The sequence below is a fragment of the Panthera onca genome, chromosome A3 (genome assembly GCF_046562875.1).
Source record: "Panthera onca isolate mPanOnc1 chromosome A3, mPanOnc1 haplotype 2, whole genome shotgun sequence".
Taxonomy (NCBI): Eukaryota; Metazoa; Chordata; class Mammalia; order Carnivora; family Felidae; genus Panthera; species Panthera onca.
In genome coordinates, this window is record NC_138341.1 from 8,965,238 (window position 1) to 8,982,034 (window position 16,797).

General features: G+C 47.8%; 1 long non-coding RNA gene across 1 annotated transcript; it reads left to right on the forward strand.

The window, feature by feature from the left end:
* Positions 1-1,255: 1,255 nt before the first annotated feature.
* LOC132689200 (uncharacterized) lies at positions 1,256-16,358 on the forward strand. Its single transcript, XR_013554446.2, has 4 exons — positions 1,256-1,454; positions 9,714-9,845; positions 13,965-14,123; positions 15,566-16,358. It is a non-coding gene; the product is annotated as an uncharacterized LOC132689200 (long non-coding RNA).
* The last annotated feature ends 439 nt before the right edge of the window (positions 16,359-16,797 follow it).

The following is a 16,797-nucleotide window of genomic DNA, read 5'->3' on the forward strand; positions in this document are numbered from 1 at the left end:
GTGGTCCTCGTTACGAGGGGGCAAAACGCTTGGCGGAACTGGGTGTGGTGTTTTGTGGAAGGTAGAACCTGTAGGTGATTCACCGGGATATTTAGCAGAGGAGATTCCTTTTTTTTTTTTTTTAAGTTTATTTATTTATTTTGAGAGACAGAAAGCACCAGCAGGGGAAGGGCAGAGAGAGAGAGAGAGGGGGAGAGAATCCCAGACAGGCTCCGTGCGGTCAGCGCAGAGCCCGAGGCAGGGCTCAAGCCCACAAACAATGGGATCGTGACCTGAACTGAAGTCGAGAGTTGGACGCTTGACCAACTGAGCCCCCAGGCATCCCTAGCTGAGGAGATTCCTACGTAGAGCATTGTGGCTGCTGCCTGGCTTCCCCTTGCTGCCTGATAACAAAATGTGACAGGGGAGACATAAATTGAAGAAAGAATTGTTAGGCCAAAGGGAACGAGTACTTGAAGATCTGGAATGTTTCAGCCTATCTGTATGGCCCCAGATGAGAACGCTCGGTCTGGAGAGAACACCGAGCATGTGGCTGGACAACCATTTGTCTATCAAGTGACTACAGGTATGACTCATGGATCCAATTAGCTGTCTCAGCAGAAGGGCTTGGACCGAAGGGCTTCGCCAGCTTGGACCGAAGGGGACGGAGACAGGACACGATGAAGGAACGCTGCTGGGCTTCTGAGATTTTGCAGGACGAGCCAATAGGGCTCTCTGGCTGTGAACGTGTGTTGTCCTTCCAAAAAACATGGAACTCCTGCCCAGGGCCTCAGGGCAGGGCTGCCTCCCTGGGGGACCAGAAAAGGGAGCCAAAGAGGCTTATGACCTCAAGCCTTTCATCTTCTTGACTTTTCCCCTTTGAATAGTAATGTCTGCCCTATGCCTGCCCCGCCGTTGTGTTTTGGGAGCAGATCCCTTGTCTGGCTTCACAGAAGAATTTTGCCTCGGGACGCGTCATACCTTGAGTCTCACCCATATGTGACCCAGTTGGTATTTCGATGAGATCGTGACCTTGGAGTTGGTGCTGGAGTGGGTTAAGGTTGGGGGGCTGTTGGGATGGGGAGAGTGTGTTTTACATTTTAGGGGGCCCAAGGGTGGCATGTTATGGATGTTATGGGCTGCACTGTGTCCTCCCAAATCTACATGCTGAGGTCCTAGCGCCCCCCCCCCCCCCCCCCAGTTACGTCACAATGTGGCCACAGTTGGAGATCAGGCCTTCCCAAAGGTGATGAGGTAAAATGATGGTAAAGTGAGGCACAATGAGGTTGTATGGTGGGCCTAATCCAATAGGACCAGCGTCCTTGCAGGAAGAGATTAGAACCCAGACACATAGACTGAGAGGCGACCATGTGACGACACAGGGAGGAGGCAGCCATCTGCGAGCCAAGGAGGGAGGCCTCAGAAGAAACCGAACTTCCCAACATCTTGATCTTGAACGTCCAGCCTCCAGAACTGTGAGAAAATAGACCCCTGTTGTTGAAGGCCCCCAGTCTGTGGTATTTTGTTATGGCGGCCCTAGTAGACTAAAATGGTCACCAGTATCAATTAGATAATTTAGTGGCGGGGTGAGTGGGGGGGGCACAAGCCACACCATGTTGGTGGCATTAAGAAGATAGATCTTGGTTATTTCACTGATCTTGTTATTTTAAAACTGATATTGTGTAGACTCGACTTTGATTACATGTTCCTTCATCTCTGATTTTTTTTTTTTCCATGTAAAATTACTTTCTCTTTAGTCTATTGCCCTAATAGCCCGGGGGGAAATATTTGCTCCTGAGGGTCATGGTTCAAATCTGCTTCATTTTGGTCAGAATATCTTTCTTTCCTCGTAAACAAAATTACACTGTGATTTTAAGTACAGAAACTCTTAGAAGGAAAAGTCTGCTTTGGATTCCAAGAAAGTTTCCTCTTATTATATTATTATATTTCATCTTTATTGTAGACTTCAGGACTCCTATTTTGCTTCCAGACACTCCCTGGAACCAAGCTCTCCCAAACCAGTGTCTTCCCCCAGAAAGAATCGTAGGACCAAGGACAGTCCTTGGTCCCCCCTCCGGCTTCTCCCCAGGAGCACTCTAAAGAATCCCACTTTTATTTGCCCAGATTCCAACATTTAAGCACACATACATATGAAAAAAAATAACTGAAAATTCCCAATTGGCATCTCATCTTCTGGCTGTAGTTACCAACCCTGAAAGAAGAGAAGTAGCCGTGAAAAGGTGAAAGAGAATCCCGCCAATATTTGTCGATAGACTCAACATCGTTTCTGTCCAGTAATGACACGAGTTCATGATCATCTCTTCTTGTTAATTTACTTGCCTGGTTAACCAGAAGATCTCTCTTGTTTCACCTCAAAAAAAACTGTCAATCTTGAAAAGTTCCCATACTAAGAAAACTCCGCGTTCAATAAAATTGATTTTTTTAAATGATTGTGTCTCTTGACTTTATATTCCTGTTAGAACGATAAAACGTTGTCCAGAAGAGTGTAGGAGATTGAAATGCTCAGGCAGGAAATGGGGGGTATTTCCATATGCCTGGGATGTTATTTTTTCTATCTTTAAAGTAGAATGTTCCCCCAAACTCCTCTTTGCCCCTGCAAAGAAAAAAACGTAAACAAAACTAGACCGTTATAGATCCTGGTTAATTGGGTTTCAGGAGATTTTGAACTTCCGGGATTTTTGTGCGTCGTTATAGCTCTGGTTGATGGTACATTTGAAGGACAGGTTGCAGGTGAATGAGGGAGACTGACTCTGTCACATACTTGCTGTGCATCAAGGCCAAGTCATTCCGACTCCGGGCCCTGATGGGGGAACCATAATATCTGCCTCACAAATTTTCATGTGCATCAAATGAGATAATGGATGTGAATTTACTCTTGAAACCATAACGGGGCTGTGCAAATGTTAGTCATTATTTTCAAACAGCATCTGTGACCTAGTTTTGATTGTGGTTTACTTTTGGAAGGAAGAGCATTGTAACTGCAGCTTGGCTCTTCTGGAACAAAACTAATTCAGGGACCTTAACTACCAGTGATCACATTACAGGCAGATACCCTGCTGTCGAGGTAGACTGACCCCAAGGATGATTGTTCCTTGCTAATTAATGATCAGAAGCATTTCCGTCAGCGTACTAAATTCTGAAAATCCGTTTAAATAAAAATCATACTCGTCCGCAGAGCATCGCCTCCAGATTCGGTCGCCGTGCTCCGTTTAGAGAAGGAAAATACTCGTTGGAGGTTTTCCATGTTCAAATATTTCCATCGTTTGTAAGAACTTGCTTTTGTCACTCGTGCATCCTTTCTCAAGCAAATTTTTTGATCGTTCTTTCATCAGGTACATTTTCCTATTAGATGGTTTTATAGAAGGGACTGTTTTTTATTGCCTAATTGCCATATGGAAGAGATTAATCATTAAAACAAAAATAAAAGGGGCGTCTGGGTGGCTCAGGCAATGTCTCTATTGCTTTCCTGGCCCAGGGAGGATTTGGCCTTTCTGGCTTGCCCATCGAGTTGACCTTTGCTTTCTGGGCATAGTTTAATCCCGACACCTTTTATCTGTCATCAGGAAAGTTAGTTTCGAGTCTTTTACGGTCACATCGTTTTTGCTGCCCTCCCCAGATCTTATCCTACAAATCAGCACTGCCTTTTCTTCTCTTGGCCACCTGGTGTGGGTGAACCTTCATGAAGCAATCCTTCCCGTGGGGTTTGTCTGCTTGAAGAGGACCTTGTGTGGTGAAGAGAAAGGGAGGGGGCTGGGCTCCAGGGGACCCGGGTTTCTGCCTTGGATTAACTCCAGAGTGTTGCCAATGTGGCTGGCACGCTCTGGGCCTCTGTTGATTCCTCTGAAAAATAAGCCATTTGGAGGAGCTGTCCTCCAAGATTTTCCCCCAAATTTAGCTTTCCCATAGTTCTCGGGCATGTAGGACGCGGAAAGAATACGTGCTTCAGAGCCCGGCAGACCTGAGCTCCCAACGACTTTGAGAGAAGTTACGAAAGTTCGTTGAGCCTCAGTGTTCTTGTCTGTAAAATAGTGTTGATTATAAGCATTAAATGTACAGAAAATACTTCTGTATGGAAAATGCCACAATACGGAAAAGAGACAATTACCATTTCCCTTCTCCTCTTCCTGTCGCCTCCTAAAAAATTAAAGGAAAGCGACACGTGGAAATGAAATCGGAAGCTATCGGCATATTTCGCTGCGGAGAAGGAACGTGCCTGAGGACTGGCCCCTGCCCCTCCAACGCTCTTGGAGAACGCGGGGCTGGGATGAGGCTCGCAGAAGCTTCTGGTCCACTGACCCTCTAAGAGACGCTGGGTGGAGCATCATTTGAAGCTTCTCTAGTAACCGTTGCAGAAGGAACGGGGGACACATGATCCGACAGAGGACACGGGGAACGTGGGTAGCGTGAAGACAGAGAGACGTGGGAAACGTAGCGACAACTGTGACTCCTAAGGACGTTTTCGGTGACTCTTGCAAGACAGCGGAGCAGGGAGAGGATCAGAAAACTGAGACGGCTCCAGGAAGGGGCACCTGCAGCCGTCGTGCCTCGGTGGCTTTCTCCCCTCCAGCAGAAATCACGATTAGGTTCCAGGGTAACACGAGAAGGTCAGAACTGACAGCGGCCTTTGGAAATCTGGTCTCACCTAAAGTCCACGTTTTATTTCCTCCCCCATCTCCCGATGGCGTAGTGCAGAACCGCTCTGTCTGCCTTCCTCTCGAGGGGAAGCCGGGACACAGGAGTTCAGGGGAGGCGCCTGGAGCCTAAGCCTGGGGATGAAATGAACGTAGCGGTGGGAAACGCAAGCATCTAAATTTAAGTAAAATGGAAAATTAAGCCCCTTGTGCTAGTGCAGTTTGGCAGACGTGGGGCTTAGCAGGGTAGCTGTGAAATAAACGTCTCAGTGCTCTGAGGTGCCCGTGCACTCTCTATAAACCAACCATGCGACACGGTTACCGGAAAAGTAAACTCAAGAGTAAAATGTATTATCAGAGGATTTACGATTTTTGGGGCAGAGAGAAGGAGAGACAGAATTCCAAGCAGGCTCCATGCCAGCAGCGCAGAAACCCCATGCGGGGCTCGAACTTACCAAGCGCGAGACTGTGACCTGAGCCGAGATCGAGAGCTGGACGCTTAACCGACTGCACCACCCCGGTGTCCCTACGGTGTTGTTCTCACCGTCAAGGTTACAGATGAAAAGGAAATGGGGGTCATACTGACCCAGGAGGATCACTGGGGGTTTGCCCACGCCGGTCACTTTGGAATGCCTCTCCCAGGCTGGTGCTCAGGGGGGCGTTGTTCCTCCTTCAAGACCCTCGCGGACATCTAGACCTTCTGTGCGCCAGCCCATGCTGTACGGTAATCCACAGCGGTCATTCACACACAGCCTCTGTTCAAGCCAGGGGCTCCCGGGGGGCACAGACCATTTGTCGTTAGCCTTGCATCCCTGTGGCCATTCGGGAATACCATTAGAGCTCTCTACCTGTTTGTCGAATACCCTGATTAATGAGAAGATTTTCACAAGCATTTAATGATTCATCTACCTGTTTAACAGTACTGACGGAACTGCTACGAAGGTCATGAGGTGACTGCACCAGATGAGATCGTGCACAGACCCTGTCTCAAGGCGTCTTGGTCCAGCCGAGATCTGTCATACGAAGAGCGGCTAGAGGAATTGGGGATACTTAACGAGGGTACAAAGGTCTTAGGAAGAGCTCGGCAGGGCTTGCGATATTTAAAGGGCTGGAAGGGAGAGCGTGTGCAGCCTGGGGGATTCCAGAGAGGAAAGTCGGTGGGAGTTTGAGGGAGGGAGATTCCAGATAGTAGAGAAGTCCCAGGGGTCGATGGAATGGTTTGCCCTGCAAACGGCAAACCGCGCCAGAGTGGGAGTGTTTGTGGCCGACGCCTGTGACGGCCGCCTGACCGGAGGGGATGTCTGCTAGGAAAGAAGATGCACAGCCAAGCCCTGGGGGGGGGGGGGTCTCCTCTGGTCCCAGAGAGTCTTGTGTTTTCCCTGGAAGAGTGGTTTCACAGAGCGGATGTTTGGTCCCAAGCTCTTACCTTTGTCTGCTAAAAATAAAGCCCAAAGGCAAAAGGCAACGAAAGGTCTACATGTTGAGGAACATTTCTAGGGGCTGCTCCAGTAAGACCCAAGAGAGAGTTCAGTGGCCTGCCTGACACAGACTCACGGGGTCACCTCATTTGTCTCTGCTTCTCCGGTAGCCGTCAATCTAATGGGTGTGATGCTTGACGTATGGACAGAGCATCCTTCATAGGCACCATGTTGCTGTGCAAACTTCAGCGGGTTTGTCACCTCTCTGGGCTTTAACGAAACAGCCCTCGAGGGCCCTGCCAGCTCTCACATGCCAGCCTTTGTGTTTTATTCCAAAATGTCTTCTCTACCGACAGGGAGGCCGCGGACTGAGTCAAATAACGCCCTCGTCTGTGTATTCACGAAGATAAATGCAATCCCTTGCTCACCCATGTAAATCGGGCTCCGGAAATAAATGAGTAAGACGGTTTTGATGGCTATTAAACTGGTACCTGCAGAAGTATGGAGAGTTTTACATTTGCTGGAAGGGAGAGAGGTCATCATTTATTCTCTCTCGCCCGCCAGATCTACGAATTTTTTTCCTCTTCTCCCTGGATTGTTTTTCTGGCATTTCCCATCTCCAGGAAACACATGAAATATGTTATTTGAGAAATTTCGCAGGCGCGTTTCAAAATTGGGTGGAAACAATGTAGAAAAAGATATCTTTGTTGATTCGGAAAAATAAGTGGGACTTGGAAAAGCAGAAGTTATTTCGGATTTAAGGGTTTGAATGACATTCCTGCGCAACAACCCGGCCAGCTCCTTTCTGTTTTTTAAATTTTTTTTGGCAAAGGTTAAGATTTTGAGCACGTAGACTTTGAATGCAAAAGTCGTCTCTTATTTTTGTCCCAGTTCAGATTATTGACTCTGATAGGCCCAGAAGAGATGGAATTGATAAAAATAGCAAATTGCTGTTGTTTTTACATCTCGGAAAGGACGACATCTATGACTTCTGACAACTGTTTCCTAGAAGGAGCTGGAATGCCCTAGAGCAGCCTTGCGAAGAGCTACGCCAACACCGTCAGGTTAACCGATGACAGTTCGTGGACTTTGGAACCTAAGTCTGCTTGATGTCTGTGGCACCACGTAGACATCTACACCATTTTAACAGCAACACGAAGTCCGTTCACGTCCATCATCTCCTTTTCATTATGAAGGTGGCACCTGTTAATTGCATCAAATTCGGAAATATACTTAACATGATGCCCATGATAAGGCCGAGCAGCAGAGACTTAAAAAAAACAACTACAGATGCAGCCATGTCAGACTACTTTATGACTTTATATGACTTTTGAGGGCTTTAAGACCAAGCCACATCCCGGGGGGCAGAGGAGGGGGTTCCCCACTGAGGGAATGTGCCGGTGCTTAATTATCCTGGGAGGATGTAAATCTTGGAGCAGGGAAGGAGATGGGCCTTGCTCATGGCTTACAAATTAATTCTTCTAGGACAAACTCTCTGGGGTCAGAGGTCAGCCTGGCCCAGTTTCTGAAGCACAGAGCAGCGTGGTGCGGGATAGTGGTTGGTGACCTGCCGTTGTCCTGGAGGGTCAGATTGGCAGCCAGTCACCTGGGAGATGGCCCGGGAAGGTGGGTGTGGACCCGGGACTGCAGACATAAATGCTTTTGTCCACACCAGTTCCCCTCCATTGTCCCTAATGCTCTGTATCTTGTTGTGCACAGCAATCTGGGCTTGGGGGTGATCGTCGTAGACGCGGGGGTAATACCAGCAGTCGTAGTAATGACAATGACAATTAGACTCCCCTATAGAGCGTGTTACATTCTAGGCACTATTCTGAATACCGGGCGTGAACTCATTTTGTCCCCACGGCACCGTTATGAATTAGGTACTGGTATTTTCCCAGTTTGGCAAATTAGGGAGCTGAGGCACAGGCAGGCCCTGGCAGGGAGGGTCCCGGAGGTGAGCGCTGCACCGTAGAGGCTCTGCGGGGACCGGACCCCAGGGAGCGTGCCACAGAACCAGGTGGGCTAAGCGATGTGCTTCCCCCGGAAAAGAGTGGGGAGAGGTGGCAGATACAGCGGTGGGGGAAAGGGCGCAGCCAGCTGCCGCGGAGGCCGCCCAACAAGGGTGCTGGTTCGAAACAGGGGGACCTGGCCCACGGCACGGTCAAGGCAGCATCGGAAGCAAGCAGCGGCCGCTTCAGGAAGTTGAGATTCTCGCTAACGAGTTGGGGGCAGGGTCACGGGGTGTGGGTAACATATCAAGTGTATAAAACAGAATGAAAAATCTGGGGCGCCTGGGGGGCTCAGTCGATTAAGCGTCTTGACTCTTGATTTCGGCGCAGGTCATGATCTCACGGTCCGTGAGTTCGAGCCCCACATCGGGCTCTGCACTGACGGCACGGAGCCTGCTTGGGATTCTCTGCCTCCCTTTCTCTCTGCCCCATGAGTGCGCTCTCTCTCTCTCTCGCTCTGTCTCTCTCAAAAGTTAATAAATAAACCTCAAAAAATAACAATATGTAAAAATCACCCATAGAGTCACCCCTGAAAGGTAATGACTCTGCACATTTTGGTATATATACACGTTTGTGTGGACATGTGCATAAAATGTGTCTCCCCTCGATTTCATATTATAAAAAGTTTTCAAACATATTGCACAGTTGAGAGAATTATGGACAAATGATGCTTTTTCATGTGGTTTTACACGCTGAGCCTGTTTCTCTCTCACTGAAATTTGTTATGAACATGGTTTTTAGCGGCTGTGGAATACTTTATTGGGGAACTCTCCCACAGATGGTCTTAGCAAAGGGAAGAAAACTTCCCAAGCTCCTCTCCCCACTACTCTTGCCCACCCTGGGACCCCTGTGCCCTGCGCTCTCCCCTCTCTGTTGTAACCAGGAAAGAACTTCCCAGAATAATGGTTGACCTGAGCAGGTGTGCAATACATATTTATGGACTAAATGAATTTAACCAATGCCTGTTTTGGCAGCATTCACCGTCCCCAGTTCTGTCCATCATCTACGTAAACGTGGAAAGAAACGTACTGATTTGCATTTTTACACTGTTTCATAAGAATGATCTTTCAGGGACCCCTGGGTGTCTCAGTAAGCGGAGCATTAAACTCTAGACTTTGGCTCAGGTCGTGAGATTAAGACCTACGCTGGGTCTTATCTCTTAAGATTCTCTCTCTCCCTCTGTACCCCCCTTTCTCTCTCTCTCTCTGTCTCCAAAAAAAAAATTATCTTTAAGAAGTGTTAACTATTAAATCAAGGGTTAGGAGCACTTTACAGACTTCTTGCTATGTTTGGCAAACCGTTTGTAGAATGCCTTTGGGAGAGTGCTACTGTCCTCTATCTTTGCAGGATTTAGTTTTATCAGCGTGGAAGCACTCATCAACTCAGCTAGCCGTATTATTCAAGATGTCATGTGAACTTAGCTGCAAAGAGCAATGCATTGAGTTGGGAGTAAGTGTAGATACTCAGCTGGATTTTGAAAAGTGGTTCTCCTGAGTGATTTCTCTCCTCTCCATTGCAAACCTGTTTCAAAAAGAGATGCTACCTCTCTCCTCGGTGGATTCTCGGTCTGGGCTCACATGAACTTGCCTGGGTGGGACCCAGGGATTCCGACCTAGAATTCCTTGTAACCAATCTAATCTCTTCGTCCGCAGCCTCTGCTTTGCTGGGTCCAGGACGAGGGTCATTGCAGCTCAGCAGTGAGTGAATACTCTTGGCCATAAAACTCTCTGCCAACGAAAGACATTGTAAATATAGAGCAATGCAGTCTGGTGGTCATGGCTAAGGTGAGTAGGGATGCTGATATGATTCTGAGCGACATTCTCAATGCCTCAGTGTACAAATGAACGGGATATTGAATCCCTGAAGATCAGAAGGCTTCTTAAATGCAATGATCTATTCTCAATCACCTAGCAGGGGGAGGCCAGGTATTAGACAACTGAACTCTAAATATGATTTCACACACTCATGTCACTGCTCAGGTGTGATACCTCTCTCTTTACCAAACTTTTTTTTTTTTTTTTTAATCTTTCCTCCAAAGCCCTCAAACCACACAATTCAGCTACTAACCGAGGCTCACCTTTTTGGATTTCCCCTGCTGTACTGTGGTCGAGGTGCTAATTAGCAGGGAGAGGGCCAAATGGCGGGCGGCCAGAAGGAAAAGAGACGTCAAAAGACCCGCACAAACCACAAATGGGACGGCCTGTGCCCTTGTAAAGTTGAGACACGCCTCTTAGGAGCGAAGCATAAAAGTCCCCCCCCCGCCCCCCGCCGCTTCCGAACATGGCCAGGTTCGGCAGCAGGCTCCAGCCTCCTCACCTGGTAATTGGGGATTGGAATAACACCTCTCCTCCAGCTTGCCAAGAGGAGTAAATAAAATCAGATAAGGGGCAGCAGGCTAGGAAGCGATCCCCTGTTGAGCACCCCCGTTGTGTCAGACCGTTGGCAATATTTTCCATTTAATTCTCCCACCGGCTCCGCAAGGCTTGATGGATGGGCCAACCATGGCGGGGACACCTGCTGAATGTCACATACGAAGTGGCCTGACCTCACTGCAAAGCCTTTGCTCTTGCTGCTGAGCCATGGTGAGGTGCGTGGCATTTTGTGGACACTCGGTCATGTCTGTTATTATTGGAGACGACGGAGAAACGATGATCCCCTTGTTATGAATGAAAACAACAGATATTTAAAGCTGTTGGGAGCCTTTGTGCTCCGGGCTTCAACATGGGATTTACCTGTCCTATTTTAACCAGTTCGCATGAGCATTTGTTGTATAACCAGCACATGCTGTTCCTGCATATAACTTCGGTTACATAAATCTAAAGCCTGCTGACTGCTGGTGATCTTTAAAATGTAACGAGCTGAAAGATTCGTTTTGAGCCTTGGGGCAGGATGGCTGTAACCATTCCCCGAGCTCAGCTTTTAGGAGGATAAGTCTGCTGCATCTTTGCCATAATCCAACTGAAGCCTGGATTCCAAGCAACAGTGGATGAGATTTAAGTCTCTAAGAACGATATAAACTTAAATAAAACAAGGCTTAAGCGTAAAGTCCCTGCAAAGTCCCTGTGTCCACATTCCATCAGGATGACGTAATAGAAGTTTGGAAGCAGGCAGCCTCTCCCTTCGGGTCCCCTGACCGCTCCGCAAGACGGAAGTCAACGGGGTGGTGATCCGTGACTCTCAGAAGCCACAGATCACGGTGGGCTTTCTGAAGCCGGACGTACTTGGCTGTTGGCGGGTTTCTCAACTACAAAGAAGATCTCTGTTAAAAAGGAACAAAGCGAACTAGGAAAAGTTTTGGGTAATTGAAATCAAATTTTGTGTCAAAAGAGGAGCGAAGTAGGAGTTAGCTTTCTTCTCACTGGAGAAAAATCTCTATGCGGATAAAAACATCCTAACATTTAGTCTCGTCTATTTTGCTGGTGAGTCGAAATCAGGGCAGTGAGATCCAAGGAAGGGAAAGGATTTGGGAGCTTTCTCCCTCCCGCCCCCCCTCCATCTCCCATGGGATTCTTTCTCCTCCATTGGAGCCAAAATGCAGCAGATCGTGGCCATGTGGCCCCCAAGCTGAGGACAGATGTCACCTCAGCCCATATGAAGAGATGCAGGGTGTGACCTACACTGGGTCACTCAGCCCCTCCGTGTCTCACATTTTTCATCTGCAGAATGGGATAATAAAAGTATCTACCTCAATGGGTTGCGTGCAGATCAAATGGGTTTTAAACATTAATTCAATGTGTAAGTTTAAATTAAATGGGCAAATCTCTCAGAACGGACCCAGGCACATTGTAGGAGCGAAGGGTTTGCGATTCTTCTATCGTGAAGACGAGAGCGTGGTCCTGGGTATGTGTGAAGTCTTTGGAATCCACCTGACCTGCCTCCAAAACCCAGTTCTACCATATGCCTGACCTTGGTTGGCCAAGTCGCATGAAGTCTCTGAAGCTCTTTCTTTCTCAAATTTAAAAACGGAGATGTCAATTCCTAACACTAGTAGCATTTTGAGGAAGAGGAAAGGATTGCATTTGATGATACATGATGATATCTGGCTCATGGCTAATTCTCTTACGAAGTATTTGTGGAAGAAAGTACCCCTGTGGCTGTAAGCACATAGTCCCACACACATCCAAATACAATCATGTTGGACTACTTTCCCTTTTTCGTTTTCAACTTTTGGATACATTGTAGAGAACCCAACTTAAAATCCCCAACCAGGGGAAAACCTAGGTTTCCTTTTTTGGCAAATGACCTCAGAAAAGAAGTGTATTAAGTCAGCTCAGGCTGCTATAAAAAACACCAGAGACCGAGGGGGCTTAACCAACAGACATTTATTTCCTCAGCTCTGGAGACTGGAAGTGCAAGGTCAAGGTGTGTCCGGGCTGGTTTCTGCTGAGGCGTCTCTTCCTGGCTGGCAGACGGCCATCTTCTCCTGTGTCCTCACACAGTCTTTTCTCACTGGTGAGCCTCTCTAGTGTCTTCCTCTTCTCAAATGGACACCAGTTTCATTGGATTAGGGCCACATCCTTATAACCTCATTTAGCCTTAATTACCTAAGTTAAGGTCCTATCCCCAAATATAGTTCCCCTGGAGGTTAGGGCTGCAACATGTGAATTTTGGGGTTCAGTCCATAGTAGGAAGCTTTTATATCACTTTTTCTTTCCTCATTCATGCTGACTCACTCATTCAGAGAAACATCGTGTTGTATTTAGCCATTCGGAAACCAAGGAGATCGGCCTCGGAAATCCCATCAACCTTTTGGTTGAGGATCTCTGTCTTTGGCCCTGGGAGGAAATACGTTTCTGTTGTCCAAGCCACTTGGTCTGTGGTCCTCTCTTGTGGCAGCCCTCGCAAATGAATCCACGCCCTTACTGAACTAATATGTACTTTTAAAAATTAAGCACCTACTACGTTCCAATATTTCTTACGATTCTGAATGTGTAGGTCCTGCTTCAGATTTGACAAATTGGAATTTGAACCCCAAAGACCTGCCCTGCCTGTTCTTCCACGTCTAACCTCTGACAGTCACGTCACGAGTCTCAAAAATCAGCCATCAGATACTTCTGCCTTTCAGTGGCCCGCACGGCACCTCATCGGATCTTCTACCTAATTTCTCTAGTGAGCAACGGAGTCTGGAATCGGATCCAGTAGTAAAAAGAGGAGGCTGTGTTTGAGCTAGGGTGAGCCTCCCCTGGGACCTATGACCTGTTTTGCCAGAGACATTCCAGACTTTCTCTTGTTCTGAAACATGCAACTTTTTTGTGGAACTTATGGAACTGTTTTACTCCTGAAAATGTCCTATAATATAATTGGTCCCATTGGCATTGGGAAAGCTTATTGGATGCAACAGACTGACTCTTTCACCAAAAACTCAACATGCACTCGGTTCACTTTTGCTTGATGAATGAATATCTCACCCAGCTTACACTTGTGTGAATCAGCCTTTTCTTGTATGGGTTTCTCTGGTTGAGCTCCTGGTGAATGTTTAGCTCATCTCCTTCCAGACCCTCCCTGACACCTCCAGGTTTACCATACCCTTGGCTCGGATGTCAGGCGAGTCACTTGGTTTTTCTTACTCTGTGTAGGTCACCGGGCTGAGTGAGGTTCAGGCGAGCTCATGACCGTGAAAGCATTTTGAAATCTGAGATGTGGTACCGATTGTTACTATGATACTATCTGGAAGGGTACAGTTTGTTATTTTCCCTAAGAAGCCATTTCTTCACTTCTATCATTCTCTATAAATATCTCCTATTTACACTGTAGCTTCTGACCGTGTCTTTATAACTAACTGTTAGATCAAAAAAGACTCCTGAGGCTGGATCTTATTTAATTATCCTTGATTTCCAGCAAGGCCGGCCTAGGCTAGGGGATAGAGAAGCTTCTTAATAATTTTTTTTTTTTTTCTGATATAGGGACTTCCAGGCCATGGTGGTGGATGGAGTGCAGGATTTCCATCTCTCGAGGACCCACCCGAAGAACAAAATTGCAAAAGCCGACAAAGAGCCCCAGCGGCAAAGTAATCAAGCATGAGAAGTTGCAAAATGTGATGTTGTATCCCGTCAGAGGCAGGGGTAAGGAGGGATACAAAGTTCTTGACACATCTAGCTATTTCTCTGCTCCATGCCCTCATGTTATACACAAAGACAGGAATTTAGAAGATTATGTGCTTTCCCCATCAGTGCTGCTAAATTTAGAGAAAGCGTGAGAAGGTCTTGAATAAGATAAATCCCACCCCACGGGAGATGCTGGAGGCTTGTCTCCTCCGGGGCCTCTGAGCCAGAGACAGAGGAGTTTTCTGGGAGAAATCCTGTGGCGTGCTGAGACGGGGCAGCCGAATGCTTAGTTAGCACCTGCGTGTTATGGGAATCCCAAGCTGGAAAAAAAAATGACCCAGAACTGGGGGGTCTGTCTTTTAAAACTTTTGGGGAGAACCCATCAGAAGCAGGTGGAGAACTGTGCTGTGGGGCCTCTTCCACCCAGTGTTCGAAATCAGTTCATTTGGAATTTGTTGAGTCTTGGTTTACGGCTTAGTAGAGGGAACGTTCTTGCGACCATCCTCCCTACGGAAGAGAACAAGTGTATTTTGCATCGTCTTCTCCTACTTTGGCTCAGTTGGCCGCTTTCCACGTCTAGCTACTACCTGTCCTGGTTTCTACTTTCTCCCAACTTCAGAGGTTCACGCTTGCGAATGTGTGCGTGTGGGACTGAAGGGAAGTTTCCGTCTGTTCTCTATTAGGACTCTCCTCCGTGACTCGTTACCTTCAGCCGAAAAGTTCTTCTAAGCAGATTCAAGTGGTTGTCAGAGAAAGCACAGTTTGAGGTTATTTTGAGCGTTTGGGTGTCTCCACGTCCAGTCGAGGGCCTCTGAAACCTGCCAGCAGTCCGTCCCACTTCCTCTGCATTAGATCTATTTTTATTGTGATTCTTGCTGTTATCACCGGAAGACTGGACAACTCTCTGGTGAAGGAGGATTCTGGAAGATGAGAACAGTTTGTTCTCAGGTTTCCCCCCTTGTTTTAGGGCCACGTGCAATTCACCCAGCCTGTTTGTGATTGCCGGGGGCCTCCCCGGGGCCATCGGAAACTCAGGGTCAAAGACCTCCCCCGCTCCCCCACCCCCCATGCCAAGGATGCTGCCGCTTGGGGTTCAGAGTCCAGGCTTCTGGGTCAATCATCTCTCCTCACGCAGGAGTTCTTGTTTAGGGTCCACGTTCAGTGTCTCTGGAATTGGTTTCAATAGGGGATTTCTTCTCTGTCTAGATTACATGTCCCTCGAGGGTATGATCTTGAACTTCTGTTATGGCGAGGAGTCAACTGACATCCGCTGGATGTTTCCTTTGCTTTAGACATGTTCGGTAGCTCCCCAGGTCCTCAGGACAGTGAGCGGAAATGATCACAGAGGGATGAAGAAACTTGCCCGTGGTCACACGGTTGTTAGAGGAAGCACCGGAAACCGAACCCCCCCCCCCCCCCCCCCGGCTTGCGTTCTTTCCACCTTGTTGTCTGTTCTGCAGGCTGCCATTGAGGTTGACCGTCTCCACAAGGGTTCACCGGATGGTCCATGACGACGATGGTCACAGGGTAGAAAGGATGGGACTCTATGAATTTCTTGGTAAGTGAGGATGATAGCTTTGCTCACCAAATCTCAGGATGTGTCACGGGGGACAAGCCCTTGGGCTCAGAGGACCGGAGAAAGGGGTGTCCTCTCTGCCAGGTAGAAATCTTCAAGGAGATCTCAGAAGGAATTTGGGGGGATAAGGTGGCTCTGCAGGCCAGATCTCAGAGCTTCAAAGTCAAAGATGCGTTACTTACAGGATAAAGTCCCTGTCAGTTAGTGTGACACATCCTGCTCACAATCGGACCGTTGTCTGTGGGTCCGGCCGCCGTTTCCACGACCCTCACCCTGCCCCACACGGACAGCCTGCTATTGACCGCTGCCCATGCTTCCCCTGCCTAGAATGTTCCTGTTCCCTCTGTATCTCTCCGCACTTTGAATGAGGTCTACTCTTCCTTTAAGTCTGAACTCTGCTGTCTCATCAAAAGCCTTTTCTGGGCACAGTCCTGATAGAAGCTTTTCAAGGGTACAGATGACACTCCGTTTCTTTGCCCTCGGGACTTAGCACTATGGATAATGCACAGGAGACCCTACACTGAGTGTTTCTTGTGAGGATGAATGGATAAATTCCTGGCACAGCAGGGAGAGGCCATGTGGGGCTGAGATATCCTGCTGATCAGGAGACCCGAGCTCAGTCCTCACTCAGCCCCCTATAGGCTTTGTGCCCTCAGGCAAATGACTTACCTCCAATACTGAGATTCCCCGTCTGTGAAATGATGTTAAAGCCTTGCTCACCAGGTTTATGAGATTAAAAATAAGATAAGAAATGCACACTGTGATGCAAGATTGGCTATGGGTTAAAAATCCCATCCACCCACACAAAATTAAAGATTGATAAATTACACTGCATTCAAATTAAGAAGTTCTGATCCCCAAAGGACACCATCAAGGAAGTGAAAAGACAAGCTACAAACTAGGGGGTCCTAAACGTGACGTCAGTAACTGCCCACCTCTAGGAGTAAGAACCCCTCGAGCCAATATAAAAAAATCTCCCCAGTAAATACGGACAAACGCACAAGCAGGCCTCTTGCAGAAGAGGAGACGCATCGGATGAATAAACGTATGGAAAGGGAGATCGAGAGCACACTGAGATGCCTTTTGGGATCCATTTGACTGGCAAAATTGACATTT